The 24,904-nt window shown below is 41.2% G+C and overlaps 1 pseudogene; it reads left to right on the top strand.

Moving 5' to 3' along the window:
- Nucleotides 1-13,891: 13,891 nt before the first annotated feature.
- On the top strand, nt 13,892-14,404 carry LOC148016379 (protein LIFEGUARD 4 pseudogene; annotated as a pseudogene).
- Nucleotides 14,405-24,904: the final 10,500 nt, after the last annotated feature.

The raw sequence follows: 24,904 nt of genomic DNA on the forward strand, positions 1-24,904 counted from the left end.
CCAAGGGGGTTGTTGACCACGCCGGGAACGTGGACCGAACCTGCCGCGAGAGGTCTCTCCGTTAAGCTCTACTTGGAGTAGGAGGACGCTTGGGTGCCAGGGGGGGCTCTGGCCATAAATCCCTCGCCTTCCGGGTCTTGCACAAGAGGCTAACGTGACTCGGGATTGGATCTCGAGGCCCGCATACTAGTTGACGAGCGGAAGCTTGGAATAGTGATCCCTGGAGATTACTGGTTAGCCTTCGGGCAGATTATGGACAAGCCTACGGGGGGAACTCCTTGTATTTCAAAGATAAAATGATGAAATGTTAAATGAACTTGCTTGATGTTGTTTTTCTATGTCAGGTGATAAGATTACGTGAAGGAATTAGTGCTTAACAAGGTTAATTAAAGAAGCTGATTGTTATATGTCAAATTAATGTGTTAGATAATTACATAACTAAATCAAATCGAGGAAAGTGCGGAGGATGGGCCATGGGTCCGTCCTACGGTTGGGTGGTCCCAGTTAGCCGGGAACTTTTCTCAAAAATCTCAAAGAACAGCGGAATGATCATCATTATCAAAACGAATAACGAGAACGATGACCTAAAGTTACGTCTTACCCGATTTACGATGTTTTAGGGGAACGGAATGGGACTATGCCTTAGGGCAGAGAAGTTGAGCTTTGCATCCCTCTCGTTTCCCATTCTCCTTGAACCAAGTGCAGCGTGAATCCGCTTCGGACCTGGCGTTTCTGCGTAAAGTAGTTCGCTCGGGTCTAGCGCTAGTTGTTGTTATAGCTGATGACCCATCAGGAAAACCCTAATTCCGGTCGATCCTAAGTGGGAACGGCCAGGATACTTCCGCTATGTGGTAGACGCGGAAAGACCTAGATCGCGAAACCCATAACATTCCATGGGAGTGCCGGGCGGAGCTTTCTAGACATCCTTTCGGATGGACTGCTAAGACGTGTCTTGGATGATACTAGGGGACACGTTACAAGAAGAGACTCTAGGATTTATTCCTCGAAGTCACTACACAAGAAATCATTGAGCTAGAGCTACCACTGAAATGGTTGTGAAAATAGGGGAGCCTGAAACTCCTTGTGTTGCTTTACTTGACCATGTGTCTAAGATAAATGTCATTGAGTGGGGATTGTATGAAAATGGTGCATGGCTTGTGAACACTGATCATGGTTGGCGTATGAGGGCTACAAATAATTCTTCACGGGAGCTCTATGCTGCATGTCCTAATGTAAAAGTGACAATTGGTGATGTACAGGAAGAACAACACTTCTTTGTGCAAGATAATTCCTAATATGCAGTGATTTTGGGAGAGCCCTATATTACAAGTGTGCATATGGAAACAAAGGTGCTTGATGATGGTTCTACTTGTGCAAGAGTCAGAAGCAAGGATGGGAGAAAAACAGTCTAATTTCTTACTGTTTGTGTTAATCATCCTAGAAATCGTGATATGCTTTGAGAGTCTCCTTTGGTTCCAAATACAAGGGAATTCAAAGACCTGGATTTTCATTAATCACTACTGCAATGCAGGGCTACAGTAGTGTTGTTTAGAGGTTGTACTTGCCTCTTGATGAAATGAAGCATGTATTTACTATTGGGTATTCTAAATTTACAACAAGCAGTTCATGTTGGTTTAAGCCTATGGAAGCTATGTGTAGGGCTGAACGCATATCTATGAAACAGGCTATTAAGAAACTGAGATCATAAGAATGGGGCTTTGAGATTTATTCAAGACATGCAACCAATCAATAAAGTGACCATAAGAAATGTGGATGCAAGTTCTGTGGTTGATGAATTTACAGAGGCTTTTGCAGGCAAAGCAATCTATTCTTTGGGTGATCTTATACTCAGTGTATGATCAGTTTCAGCTTGCAATTGAAAGCAGGGATATCACAACCATGAAGACTCCTTTGGGGTTAGTACAGATGTGTACTCTCCCACAGGGTGCAACAAACTCAGTGGCACACATGACAAATGCTATGAATAGGGTACTCATGGATTTTATACCACAATTGACTATGCCCTCCTTGGATTATGTTCCAATAAAAGGGTGTGTAGTGGATGAAAAGAATGAAGAGATGGATGCTCATGGATGTAGACAGTTTGTTGTAGACCATATTGTGGATTGTGAGAGGATTTTGACATGTCTAGAAGAGGTACATTTAACTCTTTCTAGACAAAAGTCTGTCTTTAGAGTTGAAGAGGTTTTGATTGTTGGGTATATGTATGGGGCTTATGGGTGAAGGCCATCACCAGCAAAAATAGATGGGATTGATAGAATGCAAGAAGTATGTATGAATGTATCAGAGGTGCGTAGATTCTTGGGTGCATGTGTGTTCTATTTGATATGGATTCCTCACTTTGCACATGTAGTCGATGCTCTTTATCAGATTCTAAGGAAAGGTTAGAAATTTCATTGGGAAAGGAAGCATTAGAAAGCAATGAAGAAATTGAAGCAACTCTTAAAATCTGCTCCAATGTTGAGAAAGGTTAACTATTCACATGGAAAGCCTATCATTATTACTGTAGGTACAAGCCCAATTGGGACTGGATGGGCAATTGGGCAAGATGATGAGGAAGGGGAAAGGTATGCAATATGCTTTGGTGCAAAAGTATTACCTAAACAACAGAGAAGATATCCACATGTAAAAAGAGAATTATGGGGAGTTGTGACAGCCCTTAAATGTGATAAGGAGTATTTTATGGGTGCTCATGTAGTCATTGAGACAGATTGTTTGCCGGTATTGGGTATGATTACTAGTTGTGCTACCCCGGACATTGCTATGCTCTGGTGGATTGCATACATTAAATCTTTGAACCCTGAATTTCAGCATTTTACAGGAAGAGATAACCCAGTGGTAGACATGTTATCTCGAGCACATTATGAGAATGAAGATGGAATGATGGATGAGGAGGAAGAAGATGACTTTCTTATGGCTGAAAATGATGTTGTAAGAGTGAATTTAGCAATGCAAGGTGTTGCTATAGCATTAACAGAAGCTTGGACAACAAAGAGAAGACACTTTAGATGTTTTGCATCTTGTGTAGAAGTGTTTCTGGAAGACAAATATGTAGGAGAGTGTCTGAGAATTGGTCAATATCTCAATACATTAACAAAGAGAGATGAATGGTCAGATGAGAAGTTTAAGAAGATCAAGAAGAAAGCCTATGGATTTTTCTTAAATGATGGATACTTATGGAAACATGCTAAAATGAAACAGGGTATGCCATTGCGAGTTTTGGGTGACAGAGCTTCACAAGTAAAAGTAATGCAAGAATTTCATGAAAGCTTATGGGATGGTCATAGAGGAGTTTGGGGTACTTTTACAAAAGTCAAAGAAAGATATTGGTGGCAGGGTATGTATAAGGATGTTGCTCACTTTGTGGAAACATGTACGACATGTCAAATGTATTCAACTGTGAGACATGGGGATGGATTGCAACCCACATATCCATTGTCTCTTCATTTTAAGTGGGTGGTGGATTTGGTCACAATGCCTACAGGTCTTTGGCAAATGAGGTATCTTGTGCTTGCTCGTGAAGACTTGACTAATCAAGTGGAAGCGAGAGCTCTACGTACTAAGACGACAAATGCCATATGTACTTTTCTCTTAGAAGAGATCTTTTGTCGATATGGCTGTGTGGGAAAAATTACAACAGATAGGGGTGAGCTAGATGCAGATGAAGCTCATGATTTCTTTGCACTACTGGGGATAAAGCTTGCTTTAACTTCAGCGTATATTCTGAAAGAAATGGAAAAAGTAAAAGAGGTCATCCACCTATTGTGAAGCCATTGGCAAAAGCATGTGGAGAGAAGATAAAAGAGTGGTCACGATTGCTCCCTTATGCTTTATGGGCTGATAGAACAACTCATAGTGCTATTACAAGATATATGCCTATAGAGTTGATGTATGGTCAAAAACCTATCATGCCAATAGAAGAGATGACAGTCACATGGAGTGTGTTACCTTGGGAGGAGGAGTTGAATCGAGAGGAGTTGTTGGCCTTACGCATTAGACAATTGGAAAGAAAGTCAGAAGACATAGAGGCAGCAACTACAAAGTTAAGGATAACAAGGATACAAAACAAGAAACGGTTTGACAAAAGACATAGACTGAGACGAAGAACCATACAAGATGGGGATTGGGTACTAGTTTATGATAGCAGTTTAGATAACTAGCATAGTGCTATGCGTAAAGTTTCCAAAAGATGGTTTGGACCCTATGTGGTAAGACAGGTGTTTGATAATGCTACTTATGTATTAAATGAACTGGATGGGACAGCCATAAAACTTTCGATAGCAGGGAAAAGAATCAAATTATTCAAAAGGCGGGAATCTACTACCTATGAGTTTCTAGAATTGGAAGAAAATAGTGGCCATGATATAGGGGCTAGCCAGGAAGATATGGAAGATGAAGAAGCAAAGGATATGGTTGTAGAGGATCAGGAGGACTCAGAATTCGGTGACAACTAGGATGTTGGGACATACTAGAGGATGTGCAGGTTCAAAGGGGATGGATGTCGTGATGTTAAGAGGACACAGTGTGAAAAAGTATGGAATGCATCATCATCCGACTTCTCTATTGATCTAGAGAGTCAATGTATTATGAGCCATTAGTACTAGTGGGAGTTGCATGGATTATCCGAAAATACTAGATTTTTGGATAATTTTAGTCTATTTTTTATATTATTTATTGTAAAAATTTGAAAAAGTTAGAAAAAGCTTCTAGATTAGGATGGCACATAAAAAGCTAGTTCCTTTTTCAACCAATTAGGAGATTTTTCATAAAAAAGACAGATTGATGAAATTGCGCACTTCGGAATCGCTGTAAATAGGCTGAAAATTACAAATTGAACTGAAAGAAGAAGAAGGAGTGATCTGGGAGATCTGTGATCAGGCATCTTGGGGTTTTACCTCCCGTTCGGAGCCAACGAAGCCATAAGATTTGGGTTCCGGACGGCAGAGAAAGAGTTGACTTTTTTAATTCACGTTTTTGGTCTACGAAGGAGCTCCATGAGAACTAATGCTTGGAGATTACTTCTGAGTAGTGTAAAGATTCCCGGTTCTTTCAATACATATTGATTCAATTCATTGTGATTTGTTTTTGTCGTGTTTTCCACTTGGGTATTCTCTATCTTCTCTTCCATCTCCTATCTCTACTTCCTTCTACTTCTGATTCCTGATGGATTCGACCTTTTGACAAAAACCCCTTCGATAATGCGGTAACTCGATCTTTCCTCTGGGTTTGATGCGTAGCCAAGCTCATCTGATACATCCAATGCTACATAAATCCTCCCTTACATTGACAGAATCACGAGCCCTAATTAAGTGATCCCATAATGTAGAGGCAACATTCTTGAATATATGCATGGGGTCCAATAGGTGATTAATCTTGAGATCAGTCCAATATGGGAGACGAAAAAATATAGAGAATCTAAGGCACAAACAATATATTATTTCTCGTTCTCATAATTGGATGTACTTTAAAGACAAACAAAAGAAGTAAACTAGTTACCGTCATGCCGAGTGGAGGATGATCATTGGCGTGTGTCCAAGTGTCCTTCCAATCTTGAATGGTCAGAGATTGTGAAAATCTTCCATTAGTGGGGGATGCATATTTGGGGTGGCCAATAGGAAGAAAACGATGATGATTGTCATAGATAACCTTGTTCAAGCGTGTTGGTCTAGAAGAAACCAGAGAAGGACCGCAAATTGGACATGCATGATATCCTGATGTAGTTAAACCTGTAAAAACAAGTGGGTTAAGGATGATATATATTTAATTAAGGGTAAGAATGAATAAAATAGAGTACACAACTACCTGAGCACTCTCCATAGCATGGAAAGTCATGCATGATCCACAAAAATATGCCCTTTAAAGTGAAATCTCTAGAGGACAATGATGCACTCACATTGTGTACCTCAATACCTCTCGATAGCATTTATAGTTCCTCGATCAAAGGCTCTAAGTAAACGTCCATGTTTTTACTTTGTATTTTCCAGGAATCAAAAGGGACAACATTACATGTCCTTTCTTTATTGCCATGGATGGAGGGATATTATAGTTCACCAATACCATTGGCCATACACTATATGAGGTGCTTTTGATACCAAATGAATTTATTCCATCTAATCCTAGACCAAATCTCAAATTTCTGGACTCTTCTTTGAAAGTAGGCAACAAATTGTCTGCGTGTTGCCAAGCTGGTGTGTCTGAAGGAATTCTCCACTTTCCATCACTTGAATGGTGACTAGCATGCCATGACATGAGTCTCGCAATAGATTCACACTTAAACATAAGTTGAATATGTGGAATAATAGGAAAATATCACAAAACCTTACGAGGCACATCCATTGATTTCATCTCCTGGTTGTATCTTGGTTCACCACAAATAGTATACTGTCGTGCACATGCATGATCCCCACAAAACAAGATGCAATCATTGACACATGCATGGATTTTAACATAATCGAGACCTCCAAGAGATATCAAGAAACGCCTTGCTTGCTTCCTTCTAGTTGGTAATTTATTTCCATTTGAAAGCATTTGTGACAATGACCTGCATATATTGTGCAAATAGAGTAAACAAACCACAAATATTGTCTAGAAGCATTTATGAATTAATATCAAATGATACATACTTTAATAATGCATTCAAGCTAGCATTACTCCATCCATAAATGGTTTGTAAGTTCGGTATCTCGAGAGATGCACGTAGAACAGAGTATGTGCAAGCTTCGTATAATGGAGTTTTCGACGCTATGTGTAGTGGATCATCTGTCTCTCTAGTGGCGCCCTCCCCCCCGAACCTCATGGGAAAATAAATCGTGCACCATGTTGTCCAAAATCTCTTCCTCCAAAACTTGATGGGGCATTTGAAGAGGGTTGCTATCATCGTCATCAGTCTCTACTCTTCTTGAGGACTTTGCCTCCTCGCGTCGACGCTTCGCAACCTCTCGACGCCCTGGAGGGACCATTTGAGGATGTGGTACCGCATCCTGCTCAATAAAAAAATAGAGGTTTTGTTTAATGGTGAAAACACAATATATACCAATAATATTTGTGCAAATAAAGCAGTAAAAATTACTAGGCCTTTTTCTTGATCCCACTCTCCGTACATGCTGAGGTGTGACATTGTGATTCGATGTGCTCGAAAAAAACATCCTCGACAATGATCACACATACATCTGATTTTTCGTCATAGCCAAGCGTCTCGATTGTGAAGACACAATGTCTCATCCTCACTGGAGGATGTACTGTTTGTTGACTCAGCATGTCTCATACTAGTAGAAGATGACAACATAATTGTAATGAACGGGGATCATGGGAATATGGCATGGGAACATGGGAATATGGCATGGGAACATACCAGTCACACTGCCGGTATATAAGGTGTAAGAGGGTATTTTGAGGCATCACAGAAATTATCAAGAAACTCTCTTTTCACCTTCTCAAGCTCCCATGGCTTCCTCTTCTTCTTCCTCTCTCCCTCTTTCTCTCTCTTTTTCTTGCCTTTCTCTCTCCTCTCCCTCTTCTTCTGCAGTCCTTCTCTCTCTCTTTCCCCTTAGTTAGGACAGTTAGGTCTCCTTCATTACAAGTGGTATCAGAGCTTTGTCCTTGATCCTTCTCTCTCCCCATAGATTTAGGGCTCTCACAGTTTCCCACAGTTAGAAAGCTCTAGTTACATCTCTTTCACAGGTACATAGGAGTACTTAGGCAGGCTTTCAGCCCTCTTGAAGACTGTGGCAGCCTTTCTTGGAGCTTTTCCAAGAACCATGGACAAATCTGGAGGCGGGCAGACAAATTTGACAGGTCGTCACTAATTTTTATGCAAGTTTTTTTAGGGGTTTTGGGCAAAAAGGAGGGTAGCACAGTTAGAGAAGGCCAAAAACTCAGTTACTTTTCAAGAAGACCTTCTCTCTCCTCTTTTCCCCAAGCTGCCATGGAAGCCCCAGCTCAAGAAATTCAGAAATTCTGCTCCCCCTCCTCTTCCTCAGCAAGATTGGCTTGTCCTAAGGTCTCCCCCTCAGTGGGAGGAGCACATTGAGCAGCAGCACCCTTGGTCTTCCCTGCTTGTGGCCCCCCAGGAGCAGCCCAAAATTTGCGACGCAAAAAACGGGTTGCTTCCTAGCCTATAGGGCAACCCTCCTAGCTCTCCCCTCCTTCTTGGTTTCAGCCCTGGCCCTTGGCAACTCTTTTGGGCAGCATCAAGGACATCTTCCTTAGCCATTGGACTCCCCTTTTGCACTCAAGAAACCCTGGTCTGGTGTAGTCCATGGCAGCCATGGAACCTTGGCATCAAGCTCAGAAATCCTGAAGATTTTGGTCTCTCCTTGGTCCCCGGGAGTCCCTCTTCAACATTGCTCAAGATTTCAGCCATCAAGAAGAACGGAAAGAAGATTACAAGCAAGATTTGAAGGCATGCACTTGTGGCAGCCATGGCCATGGAGTAGGACCTCAATTTCAGGAAGAACTCTTCATGGGGAGGTCCTGAACCATCCTTCCCCAAGCTTGATTTCACCCTCTCTTGACGAAGCATACCCATTTTGGAGCCATGGAGCAATTGGGATCAAATGGAGCTCTCATGGAGGACTGAGGTGGCATTAGTGGCTGCCTTCTTTTCCAAAAGACTCAAGGTAACTGATTCTTGGCTCTCATTCTCTCCATTTAAGCCTCTTGTTGAATCCCATCCATTTGTTTGAGAGAATGTATGAGTCCAAGTAGATAATAGGAGACCCAGACCTTGAATGCATGCTGATTAATTGTCCCAATCATTTCTCTTTGATCTTATAGTGCTGAAATGAATTTTACTCATGCTAAAGCTTCATTATGATTATATTTTGCTTACCCATAACCCGTTTGGCTTCTTGTGAATTGGGTGAGCCAAGAAGTGATAAAAAAAATCCATTGTATAAGGGTGAGTAGGTAGTGAGTCACTGCCGGTAAGCTCCCTATCCCTATTTCCCATTCCAATTCCATGCACTTCATGAAAAGCCTAAAATTTTGATTTAAAAAATGCATCTCATGTTGGTTGTTTAATTAATAAATGTCTGCCATGTATGTTCCGGGTGAGGAAAATCCTGATGCCAGGCGGGTGGCAAGACAAAAGAGGGGTGACCTCCCCTTGCCATCAAAGACCTTGAAGGGGTGCACAACCCGGCCCGGGGGAAACTTTGCCCACCTCCCGGTGATCCGGAGCCCAAATAATTATTGCAGGTGCAGGTACATTTGATGGAATAGCCCAAACCCTCATCACTTGAGCCTACAAATCCCTACATGCATTGGTAATGTCATAAACCGCTTGGTAATGTATGGTGGATGCAATGTAAGAAGGGTAGGGAATGCAGTGTGGAACTGATCTTAGCAATGAGCTATGGATGCAAAGAATGCATGGATTTATGGGGCATTGAGAGCCACCATTGAGGCCCTGGATGTGTGGGATAAGACCCTCACCATTGGGATAAAGTATGCTTCTTGAGGGAGCCTTTGCAGGATATTGCAGACAGCCAGTCCTACACAATCAGTCAGCAAGAATAGATTACAGCAAAGCCTCTTTCTGTGATTGAGCGCAAGCTCTATAGCCTTACTCGAAGAGGGCATCTTTCTCTTCAATCTGAGCTAAAAAATACCCCATTCCGCCCTACGGTTTGGGAGATACACTCAGTTTTGTGTTCAGAGGTACTGTGGGATAGGCAGCAGTCCTACACAGTCAGCCGCAAAAACTTATAGAAAAGCCTTCTCGTGTGATTGAGCATGAGCTCTATAGCTTGATTCAAAGAGGGCATCTTCCCCTTCGATCTGAGCTAAAAACCTCTTCGGTTGGGCTCCCCACCTTTGTAGAAAACAGAAACTTGCTTTGCTTTGGATCATGTGTCGTTCCCTTTCGAGGATGTCCTTGCAAGCCTCTAAGTAATGGCTTGGATTTCTCAACCTCCTTTGAAAACACCTTTGTGTGTAAGATTGTCTTTGTTTGTTTAGTCAAAATAGTATATAAATCGAACTTGAAGGTCACAAATGTAACCATGTGTCATCGTACTTGCATCTTACACAAGCAAAGATTTGGTCTTTGAAGTTAGCACTAAGTAGTGATGGAGGATGGCTTTTTCAGATTTTTAGCTATCTCTTCCTCTTTCTTATCACTAATTAGTGATGGAGAGCAATGACTTCATAAGAACTGCATGCAAAATTAACAGGCCACACTTAAAACTCAATAGCAACAATTCATGTTAGCTCCAATTTTCACTGCATATAACTATTACTTCCAAATACTTAAAACTCCATAACAATTTCTCTCAACTCCTATTTGCACTACATATATATTTTAATTCTAAACAGGAGCTTCTATTAGATGAAAACAGTACGTAATCCACTACTCCAGGCATAAGTCAGTGTGGGTACGAATTCAACCCATACTACTCTGGCAACACTTAAAACTTCATAGCAATTCAAGTTGACTCCAATTTTCACTGCACATATATGTTAAATCCAAACACTAGCTTCCACTAAATGGAAACACATAATGTACTACTCCAAGGCATAAGCTAGCTGGATAAATTCAACCCATTCTCCTTACCTAGAAAAACCTATCCCTAGGAAGTCAATTAAGCAATTTGCCACTGAAAGACCAGATATTGAAACCATTCTCAATTTGATATACATATGTGACTGCCTTGACGCAAACTTGATTACAAGTAAATGCAAATGATTATAGATCACATTACTTAGAAGTAAATGGTAACTATTTTATAAAATACTATATTTTCCTATATCCTGTGAACCAAAACCATGAGATTTCTAAAAATCATTACCTTCCTATTGGATCCCAATCTACATCTATGGCCATGAAGTTGTAAGCTATGACGATTGCTTCCAATTCATCAACATTGTAGAACTCTAACTGCCCATTGTATGCCTTCAGTCCAACCAAAACAATAAATCACCCAATTGGAGACCAATAAAGGTAATTTGCTTGCTTACCCTTCAAAGTTTTCGACTTTGTTACTCGCCCCACATTGTTTGGACTTTTCATAGAGTAGAATGTAACATCTTGCCTAAGTCCATCTCCATGAATGATTGCAAATCTGTGACCTTTAGGCTCCCATGCAAATGCAATAAAATTTTCATTTATGTTTTCTACACTACAAGAGAAAGGCCCTATAGACGCGCACTGTACACGCGAAAAAGAGGGCGCGTTTATAAGCGCGTGTACCAGCGCGTCTATTCACACTAGTATAAAGAACACGTCTATATATCCGCGTTTATAAATGCGCTTATAGATGCGAAAATAAACACACATATTTTTCATTTCTCATAAAGTCCTTGAATATGACCAAACCTCTTAACAGCTAGTATTTGTTTGAATAGGGCATGATTGGATGTATATACAACATAATTACACCTAGATCATAAGCTAGGACATGATATACATGTATAGGATCATACGGACATGATAAACATGTATATACGAAATGATATACATGTATAGGACATATACATGTATAGGACATGATATACATTACCGGCTTTAGTTCTTTCTGAGTATTACAAAAATACATCCAATCATTCAAAGCTAATTATATATATGTGATTTCATGCCCTATACACATCCAATCATGCCCTATACAAATGTGATTGGATAGGGCATGATGATTGGATGTATATACGACATAATTATCAGAGAAGTGATTGATATATGCACACGTTGCATATATATATATATATATATATATATATATATATATATATATATATATAGAGAGAGAGAGAGAGAGAGAGAGAGAGAGAGAGAGAACTAATCAATACACTCACATGTCTCATTTGTTGTGCACTTAACCTAGCCATGCATGCCAATTCATAGCATAAGTAGATTGATGTAAATCAGTTGGCTTGTGCATGTGCAAGCTATTCCAATCATTTCAAGGTGCACTTATAGCTCACATATAATTTTAGATAAGGTGGACCACATGTAGCCAATGTGCACATGTCCTCTTTTCATCATCTATAGCTAGTGTGTCCACTTGTTGGTGACTAAAATAGATCACTGTAAGGATACTTTGCAATACCAACAAGCCAAGTACAAATCTCTTATCTATGAAAGTATAAGTAAATTAACTTGGTTAACTTGATGAGGTCAAGTTTTCCTTCCATGGACAGTGTGGTTGGCTATATTCTACTTCAAGGTTATAGGAACTTACAGACGTCAATGGAGCATCCTAAAAATGACGATACTCTAATTACTATATCAAGTCACTTCATGTACATATATTTGATTGATTGATGGATAATATGCATTTCTCTATCTCTTTCGTATACACCTTCATTGCATTATCTCTCTCTAGCTAAAAACCATTCGTGCTTTATCCATCTATTGATACTTGCATGCAATTGTAAGTGGGATGGTCTAGTAAGTCACCACATATGTGCCAATTGACTTGCCAATGTGTTATCTCTTATCCTCAAGCTTTGTTATATATGTCACCACATAGGTCAATTGATTTGCTAGTGTACCATCTCTTATCTCAAGATTTTCTATATATTTCACGAGTATTCTCAATAAAAAACATCATATCAAGCATATCTTGCATTAATCAAGCAGATTGGCCAACCCAACATAAATGAAATTGTATGAATAGCAATGTAGATCAAGATCTTAGCTTAAATCAATGACACCTCTTTGCACAATATAAACTGTTAAAGCTTAACTACAATATATAATGCCTGCAAATAAGAAAGAGGCTTGATTTGTTGGACCACTATGCACATACAATCTATATATGTCATATTCCCTAAATGCATGCATTGATACTTACAACATGGAGATGTCCATTTAGGTGCATCTAATCATATGACCAATTATGTTGAATAGTTTGGAGAGATGCAGGACTTACAAAATCTAGGTTATATGCAGATGGATGATGATTCATGCCACCCAATTTCACACATTGGAAAGGTTCCCTTGTCCTTGCATGATGGCCAGACAAAGAGTCTAACAGATGCATTACATGTACTATCAATCACAAAGAATCTAAGTGTCTGTTGGCCAAATGGTAGAGCAAGGGTTAGAGTTAGTATATATAGATGAGACCCAAGTCAAGTGAGAGATGATATATATAGTTGTAATATTTAATTACCTAACACATTTAGTTGGACATGTATTAATCAGCTTCCTTAATTAGCCCGTTAGGCACTGGTTCCTTCACATAATCATAGCACTTGACATAGAAAAAAAATGTCAAACAAGTTCCTTTTCAATAGGTTATCATATTTATCTTTGAAATACATAAAGTCCAGCCCGTAGGCTTATTCATAAAATCCGCCCGAAGGCTATCCAGCAATCCACAGGGATTACTAATCCAAGATTCCACCCGTTGTCGTGTTGCTGCGCATCCAAGTCGTATACACCTCCATTTCTTTTGTTGTGCATTTGTGTTAATTTCTGCGTGTGATTCATTGTTTGTGTGATGCATTTTGATAATCCGCATCCAATGTATATATTCCCTTAATGCATGCGTATAATTTTGTTTGGATGTATGATGTGTGTGTATAAGAAAAATATGAAAAACTGATGCCAAAGGACATTATCAAGCTGATAATTTTAATGATGATCTTTAAGAAATGATGTAGGACATGCATATGATGCCAAACAGGGTGACCTTTGAAATCGTCATTAATGGTCTTGCCAAAGCAAACAGAGTTAAAATGATGCTGGAACTTCTGGATGAAATGAAGATTATGGTGGTGATGACAATTGCGAAGGCACTTGAGCAAGCAGATGTGCAGAGGAGTAGTTCTCTTGTAATAGGAATTTTAAGATTCCTCAAGAGCATAAAAGCTTCTTGGGTTTTTTTTTATTGGTGGAAAGACACTGCTTGGCCTCTTCACAGTCACCATGAGTCTGACAATTGGCATAGTTCGTGCTTATACAGAAGGAAGAATTATATTGGAGGCACTAATATTGACAGCAGCTGTTGTGCTTTCTCTTACTGCCTACACATTTTGGGCAGCAAAGAAAGGTTATGACTTTAGTTACCTAAGTCCCATGCTTTTTGCAGGCCTCATGGTTCTCTTACTTTTCGGACTCATCCAGGCTTTCTTTCCACTAGGACGGCTTTCCCTGACCATATATGGGGCCCTTGCAGCCATCATATTTAGTGCTTATAAAATCTATGACACAGACAATTTGATCGAAAACTATACCTACGATCAGTATATTTTGGCCTCAGTCGCTCTCTACTTGGACATCCTCAATCTATTTTTGGCCTTGTTAGCAGAAAAAGCTTTTAGACACGCTGACAAGGGAAGACACGGCACTGGAGGAACAGTGGAACGGGGAGATCTGAATCTGAGGGCTTGCATAAGCATTTGGAAAGGAACAAAAGCCTGGGGAGAGGGCCGTCTGTGAATCTGGAGATGTTCGAGGATACAAATCTCTGTGCAGTTCATGCGAAGCGAGTCACCTTTATGCCTAAAGACATTCAACTAGCCAGGCGAATTCGAGGCGAAAGGACTTAATTATTTCCCCAGAATCTAATCCTTCTTCTGCATTGTGAAGAATTCTGAGCGTTGATGGGAGAAGAGGGTTGAGACGCCATTCTTACTGGTTCTAGTCCAGGATGAGGCCGCGATGTAGTTAAAGAAGCGGAGGAAAGCTTGGAGGAAGCAGAAACGATTACTGGTGCGACTGAGATGAAGATAGACACTGTCATCTGATCGAGGATACATCGATGGTTATGCTCCCTGGAGGAATACCGCAAGTGGCTACTTCCTGTCCCTATCCCTCTTTCTCATAATTGCAACTGCATCATGTGCACTTTCAGTCTGAGTTGCCATGGCTCAACGCCCTGGTCCTACTTATCCTGAATCTTGGTGGTCCCTCGCTTATCTGAATTTGACGACTGTAACAGGCCTTCACCACCATGGCAAAAGTGTTCTTTAATGCTTACCGCAGCATTATCATCCTGCTATTCAGCAAGCATATCACTTGACAGGCTTCACGCTGATGCACTCCGAATTTTGATCATGGTGGGAAATGGCTTTTGCTGGCTTTGCAGAAAAGGGATGAAAGCGAGTGAAGGTCTCCATCACCTCCTTCAATAGCGCAGCATAAGATGTGAAGGCTAATCTGTCCCAGAGAATGCAGAACAGCATTAATGCAATGGAGCAGGCGCCTCTCTGTCGATTGCAACCTGTTTAATGTCGAGTCGAGTTCATAATCATCTTCAAGGCCCACATAATTGACTTTCTCTACAGAACGGTTAATGTGTGATACAGTGATTAACTCAGACTCTATAAACCGGAGGAAAGCTGAATGAAATAATAGAGTCTCTGTCAAAGAAGAGATTTATTGGTCTTGAGGTTCTTGAGGTCAGTTGATGGAATTTGGAGAACAGGGCAGACCTGGGAGCAGATGCAACAACTAATAGTTTATTGAGGAGCTTGAGATTGACGTTATGAGATGTGGATGAGCATGAGCTTTTGCAATCGCTGCTGTCTTTCGTGGTTGCCTTTGACTACTCAATGCTTTGATAATCTTCGAAACCTCCCTTCTCAGGCAGTTTACATCAGCAGTGATACATCGATGGCTTCACAATGAACGAGAATGCAGTTTAGACTATGAGGCATTCATTAGTGCAGCCAAGGAAGATTTAAAAACAGAGTTTGTTCAGATATCCTTACAGAAGTCATAAAGGAACTGACAGGAAGAGAGCTGAAAGTGGGTAGATCTTGCTGATGGTAATAAATTGCATGCCTACATTGTGAAGTATGGCCTTGACTTGGAACCTTGTAATCTCAACTACTTAGAGATCCAAACAGTCATTCATTTTTGAATGATATGAATGGTCTAAAGTACCCTTTAGACAGAAACAGTAAAGCTGTTTATGATTAAGTCTTGAAACTGAGAGATTTATTTGGTGCTCCTGAAACCAAGTTCATACACTTATTGAAAAACAGAGGACAGATCGACATGCTTTGTCATTTATTTTTTACTCTTCTTTTGTAATATACTTGACAAACAATATAATGATCTTGGCATCAAATATTGTGTTATTGAGATCTTATTGTTAGTCTTTATTTCTTGCTGTACCTTGAACCCCGTGTTCTGCAGCCCTTGCATGAACTTTACGACATTTCTGGTGAACCCGACGTGAAAGTGCTGCGTCATCAGCAAGATGGGAGACTCGCAAGAAGAGATGACAGATGATAATGTTATGAAGAACCTGTTTCAGTCATTTACCATGTATATGCAGCAGCAAGCTCATGCAAAACGAGACAGTGATGCTATGGATGCCTTGAAAGCTGTCCAACAGGAGATGAAGCAGTTTAATGGCCAGCAAGTGTCAACTTACATGCATTTGTATGAAGAAAAGATGAAGTTTTTTGGGGTTTCTCAAGATTTTTGGAGCCGCTACTTCTTGCGGATCGTGGTGCGCGCTCTTGAACGTCGAATTGCAGAAATTCAAGAGGCACATGCAGGTTGGGCTGAATTTAAAAAGGCATTAAAATATGAATATTTCCTGGAGGATACAGGTCTTATGAATCGCAGGAATTTTTTAGCATGGGTTTCTATGCCTAATAAGGGACTTTCTGTTACCGCTCTTCTGCGAGAGTTTGAAAGCCGTTATGATCAGTTGGATGGGACTGAACAGCAAGCTTTGGAGATGCATAAAGTGGAGTTATTTTTGCAAGCTGCAGATGCTGATTTACAGGAAAAGTTGGATGATCTTTTGGAAGATCAAGCTACTGATTCAGGTTTAAAGACTGAGTAGAGACATGTCATTGATGCTGTGAATGCTCTTGTTAAGAAGCAGCGCAGGAGAGTAAGATTGCATCGAAATACAGGATCAGTTCCTGAAAAATCCTTGGAGACTTCTTCTTCTACCCCTGCTGCAACTTCTTTGCCTAAGCCTACTCCTCCTGCTGTGAATCCACTAGTTCCTGCTGCTCCAGTGCCCTTATCTGTAGATGATGTTATTAAAGGCTTGGCGGATTTGACGATTGAAGCAGTCAAAGCTGAAGTTGGTAAGTTAAAGGAGCAACTTATGTCAGTACCTGCTGTAGCACCTGCTCCAGTGACTGCTTTTCCAGCTAGTCAAAGAAAAGGGCGACGATGTATTTGGTGTGATAGTACAGAGTACCAACATTGCAGAGATTGTGATGCTTTTCAGGAAGCACGTAAGAAGAATGTAGTGTTCTGGGGACAAGATGGGAAGATATGGCTGACAGAGACTGGCGCTCCTCTTGACACGAACTTTGGTAAGGGAGGTATGAAGAAGCTTGTTGATGATATGGCTGCGCGATCAGCTTATGTGAGTGTTAGAGGAGATGCTTCAGCTTTTGGAGTCCAGCTTGAGCAGAAATCTGATGGAGACTCTGCTTTATGGTCTTCTGCCTTGGAGATAGCGAGAAGAGGGAAAGTTCAAACTTCTACTATGACTTGTGTGGGCTCTAGCATCCGAGGAGAAACAGGATGGGATTCTCCTGTTGACAGGTATTCTATTTTTGCTTATATGGCTAAAACGCAGGGTTTAGATGCCATGGTTGAGGAAAAGAGAAGAAGAGATGAGGAGGGTCCTAGCTCCTCCAAAAAGACTAGAGGGAATGACTTTGTTTCACCACCTGTTAAAGCTCCACCTATGTCAAATTCTCCAGCTCAAATAGGTTCTGATCAACCAATGGGAGACAAGCAGAAAGAAAAGAGGCAACCAAGAAAAGAGCCAGGATTCAAGCTCTTGTCAGACCTTGATATGCAAACGGATATGAGTAAGATTTTTCATGAAAGAATTTTGAATAGTGAAGTCACTTTTACTGTTGGAGAGGCTCTTGGGATTGCTAGAAGAGAAATACAGGATCAGATGCAGGATCTTTTGCGGAGGAAACGACATGCGATGGAAGGACCTGCTTTACAGGGATTGTGGCATGGAGCTCTTGGGGAAGAGCATGATGAAGCAGTGATGGTTGAGAATGCTTCTGTTAATCCGCAATTGGAGAAAATAGTGCAGCTTATGCAGTATGAAGATGATGAGACCCCTATTCTCATTCCTCGCAGCCATTTTTCACGAAGTCATTGGGCTAGAGCAACCACTGAGACAGTGGTAAGGATTGGAGAGAAACAAATTCCCTTGATCGCTTTAGTTGATCATGGTTCTGAGATTAATCTTATTGCTCGAGGTGTTTATGAGAGTGGCAAGTGGCCTATGGATGCAGAGCATGGCTGGCGCATGAGAGCCGCCAATAATACTTCTGGTGATATGCATGCTGCTTGTCCGAGTATCAGAATTTCTATTGGTAATGTTGAAGAGGATTATCATTGCTTTGTTCAAGATTCATGCTCTTATCCGATTATTCTTGGACAGCCTTTCATTACAGAAGCAAGAATGGAAACAAAAGTGATGGATGACGGGTCAGCTTATGCACGGATACGCAGTAAAGATGGTATGCGAGCTGTTCAGTTTATGACTGTTGGGGTAAATCATCCGAGAAACAGGGACTCCTTGCGTGAGGCACCACTACCTGCGAAGGAGTTGGATTTTCATTAGGTACTGCTGTCTTGCGAGACGCCAGTGGTACGGAGCGGAGAAAAGAGGAGATCTCGCCTCCTGGCAGCCAGTCTTTCTCCAATAATTTTGTTGGTTTTTCTTCAGATAGTTCAGTGAGTTATCAGAAAATTTCAGATTTGCCTAGAGCTGCCAGGCAGTACATTGGTCGTAAGGAGAAAGAGTTGAAGAATGCAGGTATTTTGCAAGCAGAAGAGCATGTGGATGGATTGTATGAAGGGATGTCTTATGCAGATACATTGTTTGAGATGAGAGCAATGCTGAAAACTGATGTATGTAAGGGTTTAAAGATCATACCTGTGCAAACCTTGGATATGTTTCAGGAAATTTCTGGTTTTATGCTGCAAACAGAGTTAGAGGCTGAGAAAACTCAGCAAACTGAATTTATGGCTGATCTTGATCAGCTAATAGAATTGCAGAGGGCTGAATCCATTCAGCCAACAGAGTTGAATGCAGAAAAATTTATGCATACAGAGTTTCAGGATGCATCTATGCAGTCCATAGAGCCGAGGGCTGAATTCATTCAGCCAACAGAGTTGAATGCAGAAAAATTTCTGCATACAGAGTTTCAGGCTGCACCCATGCAGTCCATAGAGCTAAAGGCTGAAATTTTTCAGCCAACAGAGTTGAAAGTTGCTGAAAATTTGCAGAAATTGCAGCAAAGAAGAGAGTGCTTGAATGATGCCAAGGTTGACACAAAATATAAAACAGTTGATAAGAAGGTTAAGCCGGTTGCAGGCCCGCTTCCTTCTGATAGTGATGAACAGATTGAAAAAGCTATGAAGCAGCCTATGTTGAGGGACCCTGCAAATATTGGACATAAGTTTACTGCTGAAACTCTTGCAGAATTGAAGATTGGAAATGATGATTTTTTGCTTCCAGTGGAAAAAGAATGTTTTAGAGAGATGCTTGGACGTCATGGCAAGGCATTTGCTTTCTTTCCACATGAAATTGGCTGCATTAGTCCCGAATTGGTTGCACGTATGGTCATCTTCACTGTTCCTCATGTACCATGGAATATACGTCCTATACCTGTGCCTAAAGCACACTTGCCAAAGCTGATAGAGTTGCTGAATGAGAAGATTAAAATGGGGATTTTGGAACCCTCTTCTGCACCTTATTCTAACAGGTGGTTTACTGTACCAAAGAAGAATGATACTTTGAGATTTATTCAAGATATGCAGCCCGTGAACAAAGTGACAATCAGGAATGTGGGAACAGGTCCAGTTGTGGATGAATTTGCTGAGGCTTTTGCAGGACGAGGCATCTATTCTCTAGGTGACTTGTATTCAGGTTATGATCAGTTTCAGCTTGCCTTCGAAAGCAGGGATATTACTACTATGCGGACACCTATTGGTCTTGTGAGGATGTGTACCTTGCCTCAAGGTGCTACAAACTCAGTTGCTCATATGATGAATGTTATGCATAGAGTTCTTCGAGACTATATTCCGCAGTATACCATGCCTTTTCTAGATGATGTGCCTATTAAGGGTTGTGCAGAAGAAGAAAAGAATGAAAGTCTTGATTTGCGTGGATGTAGACAGTTTGTGGCTGACCACTTGATTGCTTGTGAGCAAATATTGACACGATTAGAGGAGGTAAATTTGACACTTTCAGGGCTGAAATCTGTCTTTGGTGTTAATGAAGTCATCATAGTTGGGCATATGGTTGGATATTATGGCAGAAAGCCTTCTCCTGCAAAGGTGGATGCCATAAACAGGATTGCAGAGTATTGCTCGACTACCTCAGAGGTGCGGAGATTTGTGGGAGCTTGTGTATTTTACATGATTTGGATTCCTCATTTTGTTCATATAGTAGATGTTCTCTATCAGCTGCTTCGAAAGGGGCAGAAATTTCATTGGGATGAGAAGCATTCAAAAGCCATACGTAAGCTCAAGAAGCTGTTGCAAACAGCTCCTACTTTACGCAAGGCGGATTATCAGTGTGGACGGCCGATCATGTTGATAGTTGATACTAGCCCTATTGGCATAGGTTGGGCTGTGGGACAGGATGATGCTGATGGAAATAGGTATGCAATCCGCTTTGGAGCTAAAGTTCTTAATGAGCGACAAAGGAGATACCCGCAGATCAAAAGAGAGTTGTGGGGAGTAGTCACTGCACTAAAGTGTGACAAAGGGTATTTTATTGGAGCTTCAGTTGTTGTGGAAACAGATTATTTGCCTTTGCTTGGCATGATTACTAGTTGCTCGACTCCAGATATAGCGATGCTTCAGTGGATTGCCTATATCAAATCATTGAATCCAGAATTTCGACACATAGCAGGGAAAGATAATCCAGTTGCTGACATGCTATCTAGAGCGAGATATGAGGATGAGGAGTCAATGCTTGCAGAAGATGATGAGACAGAGTTTGCTGCTTCTGTCCTTGTTCATGATTGTCATGTATCTACTGTTGAAGCCTTTATTGAAGAACTTTATGTTGATGAGTGGCTGCAAATTGGACAGTATCTAAGTTCATTGACTCGAAGAGCTGATTGGACAGATGATGAATTCAAGAAAATCAGAAGGAAGGCTTATGGGTATTTCTTGAAAGATGGTTTTCTTTGGAAGCATCCAAGAAAGAGAGGAGGCTTGCCCTTGAGAGTAGTTTGTGATGTAGCGATGCAGATACAGATTATGCGAGAGTTTCATAAGAGCTCATGGGCTGGACATAGAGGTGTGTGGGCTACCTATGAGAAAATCAAAGAAAGATACTGGTGGAAAGGGATGTATAAAGATGTTTCTCACTTTGTGGAGACTTGCAGGGACTGCCAGCTTTACTCTTTAGTGCGACATCGTGATGAGTTGCATCCGACTTATCCACTATGTATGCATTACAAGTGGGTGGTAGACTTGGTTACTTTGCCAGTGGGACTTTGGCAGATGAGATATCTTGACTTGGCTATGGAGGATCTTACAAACTATGTTGAAGGCAGACCGTTGCGGATGAAGACCACCACTACAGTATGTAAATTCTTGTTGGAAGAAATATTTTGCAGGTATGGATGTATTGGCAAGATTACAGCTGATCGTGGAGAGCTAGATGCAGATGAAGCTAGAGAATTCTTCTCACGGCTTGGGATCAAAATTGGCTCTTACTACTACCTATAATCCAGAGGGAAATGGTAAAAGTGAAAGAGGACATCCGCCAATAGTTAAAGCATTAGCAAAAGCTTGTAGAGGTCGGATTGGAGATGGCCGAGATTACTACCTTTTGCATTGTGGGCTGATCGCTCTACACATAGTGTGACTACTGGATACATGCCTGCGGAGTTGATGTATGGGCAAAAACCTGTCATGCCTACTGAAATTTGTGCTCTCACTTGGAGTGTTCTTCCATGGCATGAGAATTTATCAAGGGAAGAGCTTCTAGCCCTTTGGATCCGTCAACTAGAGAGAAGGACAGAAGATGTGCAGCTAGCCGTTGATCGTTTGAAGGCAGCTCGTCTCAGAAATAAGGACAGGTTTGATTTAAGGCATCGCTTGAGGCCTAGAGCCATAAAAGAAGGAGATTGGGTTCTAGTCTATGACAGTAGTCTAGAAAATCAGCATAGTAGCATGAGAAAAATGGTTCAAAGATGGTTTGGACCGTATGAAGTGAAACAGGTTTTTGACAATGGTACCTATGAGCTGGCTGAATTAGATGGAACAGTATTGAGGGTGCCTATTGCTGGAAAACGAGTCAAGATTTTCAAGAAAAGAGAAGATGAAGAATATGCACTTGAAGCATTGACAGAAGAAGAGCAGGTAGAAGAAAGACAAGCAGAAGAGACAGAAAACATAGATGATGAAGCTGATGGAGAAACAGGTCTACTAGAATCAGAAGATGGACTCGACCTGTTTGTGGAGTTGAATGATCCTGGATAGTTGGCACATCCGGAGGATGCACAGGTTTAGAGGGGGTGGATGTCGTGTTGCTGCGCATCCGAGTCGTATACACCTCCATTTCTTTTGTTGTGCATTTGTGTTAATTTCTGCGTGTGATTCATTGTTTGTGTGATGCATTTTGATAATCCGCATCCAATGTATATATTCCCTTAATGCATGCGTATGATTTTGTTTGGATGTATGATGTGTGTGTATAAGAAAAATATGAAAAACTGATGCCAAAGGACATTATCAAGCTGATAATTTTAATGATGATCTTTAAGAAATGATGTAGGACATGCATATAATGCCAAACAGGGTGACCTTTGAAATCGTCATTAATGGTCTTGCCAAAGCAAACAGAGTTAAAATGATGTTGGAACTTCTGGATGAAATGAAGATTATGGTGGTGATGACAATTGCGAAGGCACTTGAGCAAGCAGATGTGCAGTGGAGTAGTTCTCTTGTAATAGGAATTTTAAGATTCCTCAAGAGCATAAAAGCTTCTTGGGTTTTTTTTTATTGGTGGAAAGACACTGCTTGGCCTCTTCACAGTCACCATGAGTCTGACAATTGGCATAGTTCGTGCTTATACAGAAGGAAGAATTATATTGGAGGCACTAATATTGACAGCAGCTGTTGTGCTTTCTCTTACTGCCTACACATTTTGGGCAGCAAAGAAAGGTTATGACTTTAGTTACCTAAGTCCCATGCTTTTTGCAGGCCTCATGGTTCTCTTACTTTTCGGACTCATCCAGGCTTTCTTTCCACTAGGACGGCTTTCCCTGACCATATATGGGGCCCTTGCAGCCATCATATTTAGTGCTTATAAAATCTATGACACAGACAATTTGATCGAAAACTATACCTACGATCAGTATATTTTGGCCTCAGTCGCTCTCTACTTGGACATCCTCAATCTATTTTTGGCCTTGTTAGCAGAAAAAGCTTTTAGACACGCTGACAAGGGAAGACACGGCACTGGAGGAACAATGGAACGGGGAGATCTGAATCTGAGGGCTTGCATAAGCATTTGGAAAGGAACAAAAGCTTGGGGAGAGGGCCGTCTGTGAATCGGGAGATGTTCGAGGATACAAATCTCTGTGCAGTTCATGCGAAGCGAGTCACCTTTATGCCTAAAGACATTCAACTAGCCAGGCGAATTCGAGGCGAAAGGACCTAATTATTTCCCCGGAATCTAATCCTTCTTCTGCATTGTGAAGAATTCTGAGCGTTGATGGGAGAAGAGGGTTGAGACGCCATTCTTACTGGTTCTAGTCCAGGATGAGGCCGCGATGTAGTTAAAGAAGCGGAGGAAAGCTTGGAGGAAGCAGAAACGATTACTGGTGCGACTGAGATGAAGATAGACACTGTCATCTGATCGAGGATACATCGATGGTTATGCTCCCTAGAGGAATACCGCAAGTGGCTACTTCCTGTCCCTATCCCTCTTTCTCATAATTGCAACTGCATCATGTGCACTTTCAGTCTGAGTTGCCATGGCTCAACGCCCTGGTCCTACTTATCCTGAATCTTGGTGGTCCCTCGCTTATCTGAATCTGACGACTGTAACAGGCCTTCACCACCATGGCAAAAGTGTTCTTTAATGCTTACCGCAGCATTATCATCCTGCTATTCAGCAAGCATATCACTTGACAGGCTTCACGCTGATGCACTCCGAATTTTGATCATGGTGGGAAATGGCTTTTGCTGGCTTTGCAGAAAAGGGATGAAAGCGAGTGAAGGTCTCCATCACCTCCTTCAATAGCGCAGCATAAGATGTGAAGGCTAATCTGTCCCAGATAATGCAGAACAGCATTAATGCAATGGAGTAGGCGCCTCTCTGTCGATTGCAACCTGTTTAATGTCGAGTCGAGTTCATAATCATCTTCAAGGCCCACATAATTGACTTTCTCTATAGAACGGTTAATGTGTGATACAGTGATTAACTCAAACTCTGTAAACCGGAGGAAAGATGAATGAAATAATAGAGTCTCTGTCAAAGAAGAGACTTATTGGTCTTGAGGTTCTTGAGGTCAGTTGATGGAATTTGGAGAACAGGGTAGACCTGGGAGCAGATGCAACAACTAATAGTTTATTGAGGAGCTTGAGATCGACGTTATGAGATGTGGATGAGCATGAGCTTTTGCAATCGCTGTTGTCTTTCGTGGTTGCCTTTGACTACTCAATGCTTTGATAATCTTCGAAACCTCCCTTCTCAGGCAGTTTACATCAGCAGTGATACATCGATGGCTTCACAATGAACGAGAATGCAGTTTAGACTATGAGGCATTCATTAGTGCAGCCAAGGAAGATTTAAAAACAGAGTTTGTTCAGATATCCTTACAGAAGTCATAAAGGAACTGACAGGAAGAGAGCTGAAAGTGGGTAGATCTTGCTGATGGTAATAAATTGCATGCCTACATTGTGAAGTATGGCCTTGACTTGGAACCTTGTAATCTCAACTACTTAGAGATCCAA

Source organism: Lygodium microphyllum, chromosome 23 (assembly GCF_053477565.2).
Source record: "Lygodium microphyllum isolate KBCC chromosome 23, Lygodium_microphyllum_v1.1.10, whole genome shotgun sequence".
NCBI lineage: Eukaryota > Viridiplantae > Streptophyta > Polypodiopsida > Schizaeales > Lygodiaceae > Lygodium > Lygodium microphyllum.